General features: G+C 42.9%; 1 pseudogene; it reads right to left on the bottom strand.

Moving 5' to 3' along the window:
- Positions 1-595: 595 nt before the first annotated feature.
- Positions 596-7,204, bottom strand: LOC123133111 (disease resistance protein RGA5-like; annotated as a pseudogene).
- Between the last annotated feature and the right edge of the window lie 963 nt (positions 7,205-8,167).

An 8,167-nucleotide genomic window follows, 5' to 3' on the forward strand; every position in this document is an offset into this window, starting at 1 on the left:
AACTACTTCTAATGGCTAGCTAGCTATTTATATGTTGGTGCATAAGAACTTGCCAAACAGGTCCACTGTATTGTCGATACTCCAAAACCATGGTATTTTGTACCTACGGGCTTAATTATTGGAGTTTTACAATACTTTGGTTTTATAAAAAGCTTTGATAAAAACAATCAAGCTTGAAAAGTTGTGTAATATAATATTGGATCATTGACAATTTTTGAACTTAGAATTTATTACCATAGAAAAAAAAACTAATCCTTTGGTATCCTTCAAATCATCTATATCCTTCGCGTCATCGATACGCTTCGAATCCTTATGTACCAGACGCTAGAAAATTACAGTGTATGGATCACGTATATATGACTGATTATCAGCAGATACACAAGCAAGTCAAAACTGAAACAATAAGACATCCTATAACACAAGCAACCGGCAGGAAAGCAAGTAAACAATTCCTTCAAAGAGAAGATGTACTGCTTCATAGAAAGGTCCAAAATGGAGCTTCATAGAAAAGATTGAAAAACAGAGAATACATATGCTTGTGAGAACCAATGAATAAATAGCTTCGATATTACTGGAATAATAGAAATATAATGAGTTAGTGTCGTTACTCACTATGATTGAGCGCCTCAATGGAGATTCCTTGGCTTGAACATGTAGACCTTTGATACAGCAAATATTTATTTCATTATCTAAAAGAAAAGGAAGGCAGCTCTTTCTTCTGAAACTAACGGAATAATATTTCTCCTAAATACTTCTTGCATTTCAACCATGATCGCTAAGTCAACAGAACATATACATTACCATCCAAAAGCACATGGGTGGTCTCTCCTCCTTTTTCCGGGCTTGAGACCGGCTATGTGATTATAAGTGCCACCTTACAATGGCATAGGCAGAGTTCCCCACCCACCCTCCCCAAAAAGAAGAGAAAATGAAAAAAAAAGCACACCTAAAAAAATAATGAAGACGTTTTTTTGGTTTTTGTATTTATCAAATAAGTGCGAGGCGTAAGCTACAAACATAATAAGACATTTACTTATTTATTTTTTCTTGGTACAAACATAAATTTGTCAAAAAAAAATCCCTTCCCCCCCCCCCCCCCAAAGAAATGCACTCTATCTCTAAATAAAACAAACATTTTTTTATTGTTCATGTTTTCGATTTTTTTGCCTTTTCTTTTACTACCCAATCTAATGCTAAAGGAGAAACATATTTCTTTTGTGATTTTCTTCGCACTCATGGATGAAATAAGCTGACGTCTTCGAAGTGGCGACAGTAAGTCCATAGAAGCCTTCGAGATGGCCACCATCCTGTAAGCAAAAAGTTTTTGGGTGGATTCCTAATTAAAAAGGTGAAACTGTACAGATGGATTGCTATGTATTTCTTAATCTGCTAATTTGGAATCTCCAAAAAAAATTGCTTACAAACATCGAAAATACACTGGGGAGTTGCTTAGAAAAATTACTGGTATTACCCCGCAAAAAAAGAAAAGAAAAATTACTGGTATTAAATTGTTAATATAAGAAATGAGAAGAGTAATTAGTTAAGTGGCATCCGCCTGATGCCAATATAAATAATGGGCACATGTGGATACAAGTGTGAGAAAAAGAGAGACAGAGGCTGCCCGTTTATTACCAGCTTGAGATACATGGCATGACCCAAGGAAGAGATTCAAGGTTAGCTGCCCCCCTCCTCCTCATCCCCACTGCAAGTGGCTTCACCATCGTCTGACTGGAGTAGTGTGTAACATGATATGTGGATTTCTATATAGCGTCTGAATCAATATGATGGAGTAGTGTGTACGCACGTACCTCTGCTTGGTCGGTACCGTCATCGTCGTCGTAATAATAATCTTCATCATCATCGTCGTCACTATTGCCCGCCTGGAGATTTATTAGACAAAAACCAGACAGCCGGCCATCAGCGACATGATATTTACACATGTATAAATACAGAAATATCTATCGATCGATATGATGGACAGTGGTATGTACGTACCTCATCCTGGTCGGTGCCTGCATGATCATGTAGCCAACTCTTGAATTTGGTAACAAGGCCTTGTATTTCTTGTTCCCCGTACCTCCCGACCCGAGGCTCCGCGGGTCACGTAATCTTCTCTCGAGTGATCTATTCATGCGACGTATCCTTCCTTCCTGGTGTGCAGGAGGACGGCCCATATCCTCGGGTCTGTCCAAACCACGTAGGATCCACTCGAGATTATCAATGAGCATACCTGCCTCCTTATCGTAATTCTTTTTTTGTATGTAGAGATCAAGATTGGGATGGGTGCCTGAAGCCTGCCTTAGCGCTTGCTTCGCTTGCCTTACTTCCCTGTAGCTGCTGTTAGTGCAGTCAAGGTAACAGGTGACATACTTCAGCAAAGGGCAGATATTTCTCCTCCACTGCACCAAGCTGGCAGCATCCTTTCTTCCAGCGCTTGCACTGTATCCCAGGCATTCAAGCATCGGCAATGCTCCTTCTCCAACAACAATCTCTATCTTCCTCGTGTACAACAGTCTCAGCTTGTGAAACTCATTGCTGCAAAAAGTATATGATATGCTCTTTTCATCCTTACTACAGAGACCAAGGACGAGAAGTGACGACAACCTGCCGATGGTTTGAACATCCCGAACTTCTACCATATCCACTTTCAGCCATAGACAAGAAAGGAGTGGAACTCTTAAATGATTGATCCATGATGGCACCCTCGGTATAACTATGACAGTCAGAATTAAATCGTACAGCTTTGTACAGGGTGCCAAGTCTTCCAAGCTATCATTAAGGACAACCGAATACATAGCCTCACGACCATCATCCAAGATCCTCAAATTATGGATCTTGTGCAGGTTGCGCAGAGATTCCATCAGAGCCTTGCCTGCAGACTGCTCTATTTTATGGAAAAAGATCTTGAGCACCGTTAACTTTGTCAGCTTCGCCACCTCTGTGACGAAGTTTGGGCACTTCTCCACTGAATATAGTTGCAGCTCTTCAAGGCATGTCAGTTTCCCTATCTCGCCCTTCATCACTGTACCGTTATCAGCCCACAAGCACCTCAAATTCATTAGCTCACCAACAGATGGGGGCAGCTCACTGATCAAACCTCCCCTTACATCCAGTATCTCAAGAAACTTCAGATAATGCCCTATTCCTTCCGGGATTTTGACTGCTGTCTTCACTAGCCCTAGGTACCTCAACTGCACCAACTTACCGAGATGCTCAAGACTACTACCTTCTGAAAAAACATAGTCCTCAATAACTAGCACACGCAGTACTTTAAAGCTCAAAAGTAGGGGCATCCTATTGGCACTGCACTTGACAACATAAAATGACCTTACATGCTCCATTGCAATGCAAGAGTTGTGTTCCCCACCTTTTCCATGTACTGCTACTCTGCGAACCTTGTTGGTTGACTTTCCTCCTGGACATGTGACGTGATGCTCCATATCATGTACTGTAACAAAGTTTACTTCATTTGATATGGTGCGGATGAGATCAAGCACCATGTCATGCACACGACAACCACTTTCGCCATTCAAAATATCATCACGATCTATCCACCGGATCATGCTTCTATTTACTAGCTTGCTGAAATAGCTCTCTCCTAACTGAAAGGACCTATCTGGGACAAAACCATCAGAGACCCACCTCCATATGAGTGTGTTTTTTTCAATAAAGCTATCTTCAGGGAACATGCTTAGATACAATAAACATGTCTTCAGATACGGAGGTAGATCATAATAACTAAAAGACAATATCTTTCTTGTGTTCTGAACAACTTCGCTGTCCTCATGCCCAAAACCAATGGCGTCATACACCTTAGACCAATCCTCACTCTGCTTTCCAACAAGCAAGCTAGCAATTGTAATGATAGCTAATGGCACACCGCCACATTTCTTCAAAATTTTGTTAGTCACCTCAACATGTTGGTTAGATGAAGTTAGTCCTTCACCACCACATGTCCTTGTATAGAATAATAATTCTGAGTTATCACTAGAAAGTGGTTCCATGTTGTAGATACCACCAGCTTTTGTGCCAACATAAACAAGACGAGTAGTTATGATTAATCTACTTTCTGGATGACTGTCCATGAAAGCACATTTAATCATTTCCCATGTTCGTATATCCCATATGTCATCGATCACAAAGAAGTACCTATTCCCATGAGAGGCAAGATCTTTAATTAGAAAAGCAATATAACATATAGTAGTATACCCAGTAGAACAAGCACACCAACACATCAGACAAAAAGGCATTTAACTATAGCAAAAATATAATATAATATAATATAATATAATATACTCCCTCTGGATGCCATCAATGACATACAGTACTATATTTCCATGGGAATACATCTCAAACTTGAAAAGCATTCTTTTGCATACTTGAGTCTTTAATTATCATTTTCACATGGTTATATTGCATATAATTGGATGTCCACTAATTAGCCGCAAAACCAAAGTCCATGTACTTACCCAGTTAACTGCTTGACGGTAATAATCTCGGATTTTAGCAAAAGAATAGATGTGCCACATCTGTTCTACAGGTCTTGATGATATGGTGTTGGTACCCCAAACACTCAGAAGAAATTATTTGCAAGCTTGGCCAATTGAAAGTTGAAACACAGCAACCTGGTACACATGGTTAGCTGATTGTGTTTACTTGCATGTTGCTAATCCAATAGAGTAGCTCTACGTCGGTGTGTTCGAGTCAGTTGACGCTCATGCTTGTGCTGTAGGTGTGTTCCTTTTAACCGTTCAGACTTTTCTTTGATGTACTATGCTCATTGAATAATATGAACTTAAAATTTCTATGGAAAAGTGAAAGAAAACTAACATATGTTTTTTATACATTACATGTATAGTTTTAAACTTTTTTTTGGAAAAGGAGGTTAAAACCCCCGGTCACTGCATCAATCGATGCATTTTATTCAACAAAGGTCTCACAAGAATATACATCAAGCCACCCGAAGCCATCACTCACACCTACAAACTCGATAATGTAGAGTGCTCTCACTCTCCACATCTAAAACCGGTGTCATTACCGATCCGTCCACATAATGTATCTGAAAATACAACCGGTGCAGCAAACCTAAAGCGTACATCACATGCACACGTTTTAGAAGCCGCCATTATCATCGAACCGCTGAACCATCTTCAGAAAGAGATCTGCAACATCCTTGCCAGTCCAGCCATCTGTCGACACCACCATGGCACCCAATGACACCACCTCCTTGGGGCGCAAACCGATGAGCACGTCGTGTCGCTGCTGGTAAACCGTGACACCATGTCACCAAGTACCACCAGCTAACACAACTTGAAGTCTAGAAGATCTATCGTGCGTAGCACCTCCCAAAGAGGTATGACACAGCATAGCACATGTCAGCCAGGCATAACTTGAAGTCTAGAAGGTCCGTGGAAGATGAAGCCGCTGCACCTCCTGCCTGTGTCTTCCAGTGCTGCTACACAAATGATGCTCCCTAGAGAGAAACTACACTGCAGTTTCGCCATTGTCCTTTTTGGAAGACCAGATCCTAGGGTTTTCTCGGAGAAGCACGAGTGGGTCTACAATAGTTATACGATGATGCCTTCATCAATGTAACAATGCAGAACGCCACCATCACCTGTAGTCGGCTCGGTTTTCACCGGCAACTAAGTCTCCCCAACTCGTAGCCGGGACTTGATGACGGATCTCGAGATCTGACCACCCAGCCTCAGGCCGACCACCTCCGATGTAGGAGATGACCACCAGATCCACCGCCGTATATAGCAAGGCACAGCGGTCGGCCACTAACCGAAGGCTACACCCTCATGCAACCGGCCCTCCACCAGGCCCTCAACGGCGCCCTCTACGCCACTGCTACCAAGCCGGATTGGATGACCCAGCCACCTCCCAAGGCCGTGCACAGAGCCTACGGCCTCTGCCTAAGATACGATCTCGGCCGGCCTCGGCGGCTAGGGCCGGTGGGATAATAAATGGGGCAGCACGGTGCAAGTAGCTCCCGCTTGTGCAGGGTCCGACCACTTCAATTGGATGAATCAAAGGCAAAATATCATCAAGAGAATAGACCATATATATACTTTTTGCAGGCAAGAATAAACCATATGGAGTACTGTATTCCTTATTTGTCTGACAAAGCCTAAAGTTGCATTGCTATTCGGTTGGATGTTATACATGTTATATTAATGCCACTGTATTTTATTCACCCATACTAGTATTTTCACTTACATGTCAGCAGAACAAAAAGCATGCAGGACACTAGCATAGGGTAAAAATGCATACCTCTTGCCTACTAAGAACGTCTGCAGCTGGTTGATCAGCTGCCATTCATCCATTGTCGCTGAAGCTTTGTACAGCTCCCTGTCAAGTTCAAGGAGGATATCCCTAAGAACTTTCTTTGTGTCTGGACTTTGACCCACTGGAACAAAAACGCACAATCAAAACTCTTTTTAAGCTTGTCATACACGGCTTTAGCCAGAGTTGTCTTGCCCAATCCTCCAAATCCAACAACAGAGACAACCTTGAGCCTTTCACCAGACGGGTCATCGCCCTTAGACAACCTCTCTGTTAGCTCATCCATTGACTTTTCAATGCCAACAAGGTCAGATACTTTGCTGTACATGGCCAAGAGACGTGGATCGACTTCCATTTTGGCATTAGTATTACCAATAACATCTTTGTATCTGTCATACCGCTCTTTCACCTCCTTAACTTGGATCTTGACGTCTTGATGTCGTTGGCTATTTTGCGACGAATCTTGAGCTTGCTGGCCTTCTTGCAGGTCTTCTTGATGAACCTGAAGAAGGTGTGTGGCTCGGTAGGTTCAACACCTTCAACACGCACCATGAAGGAGTCAAGGCTATCCTCGATGGCATAGGACAGCTCCCTGACATCGTTGGCCCAAATCTTGACCAGCGGATCAAGCTTGTCTAGTGGCACGTCGGACACCTTCAGGAGCGCAACTTCTATGACCAGGAGCTCATCCTTCAGGTCCCTGATCCCCTTCTTCAAACGCTTCTGCAGGTCGTACTCCTCCTTGAGCAGCTTCCCCAGCTTGGGGAGGAGAGAGCTCATCGCCCCTGTGGCGAACTGCATCCTGACTCTCACCCTATCACTCTCTCACTTTTGCTAGCCCCTCTCCCCTCTTTTTCCCACCCTATCCTGACTTTCAGAAGCTCTTGCTTGCTGGCTGTGGCTAGGTTGCTGCCGCTTGTATGAATATATGGACTACTAGCTAGTTTGATTGGATCTGGAGCTTCTTTGCCACTGGAGTGATAAGGATGCGGTTGCAACACTAGCTAGCTAGGTTAGTCCATGTGTACTAGTACTAGTACTACTACGCTCCGTGCAAATGAAGCTTCACCTAATTGATTCATGCAGAGTTATATTGAAGTTTTATTACTACTTGCGTGCAACTGGCGTTTGAAAAGAGGTGCTCCGAAGGAGGACGTGATGGGTAATGGCTAGCACGTGCCAAGCATCTCTAGATCTGCGCATCGTTTGTTGGTTAGTGGCTTAATTAGTGCGCACTTTCAGGCCTTTTGTTTTTAAATGCCAACGACTCGCTCAATCTGCTGTCCGCTTTAGCTTCAAAGAGATATACCCACCCGGGTTAATCAAAACCGGCTTCGGTTTTGTAATGGTTCATAACTGAATTGTATATCCATAGAGCGGCAATTTGGATTTCTTTCCATGATTGAACTCATCGGAGCACTAGGGAGTAGGGGCAGTGTTGTTACTTGCTACCAGGCTAGGTAGTACAAAGTTGCACAAGCCAGATTATTAGTGGTAAACTATTTTCAATAAAATAGTCTCTAGATTTGTGCAAAACTACAAGTACCAAAGTTTTCTCGGTGGGGCTGTCAGAGAAGAGTTTGCTACCGAGGCTGTGCTTTCAATATTAGCTAGCAGACACAAAATTTCTCTAGATCTGCCAAAAATTGTATGTTTGGTGCAGACCGAGGGAATCTAGTAACAGAGACGGTATATTTTTTAAAATAAATATATTTTTTGGTATGTCCTCCATTGGCTGTGAGCAATCACAATACTCACAAAGTGGTGCCCTCCTCCCATGGCATTGGTAGCTTAGCTAGTGTAAGTGTAGCCGCGGGCATTGGCAACGGGGTGGTGTGTTCTTGCCCGCTGGGTGTTGCCTTAGAGTTGTTCTACTTTG

The sequence above is a fragment of the Triticum aestivum genome, chromosome 6B (assembly GCF_018294505.1).
Source record: "Triticum aestivum cultivar Chinese Spring chromosome 6B, IWGSC CS RefSeq v2.1, whole genome shotgun sequence".
Classification (NCBI taxonomy): domain Eukaryota; kingdom Viridiplantae; phylum Streptophyta; class Magnoliopsida; order Poales; family Poaceae; genus Triticum; species Triticum aestivum.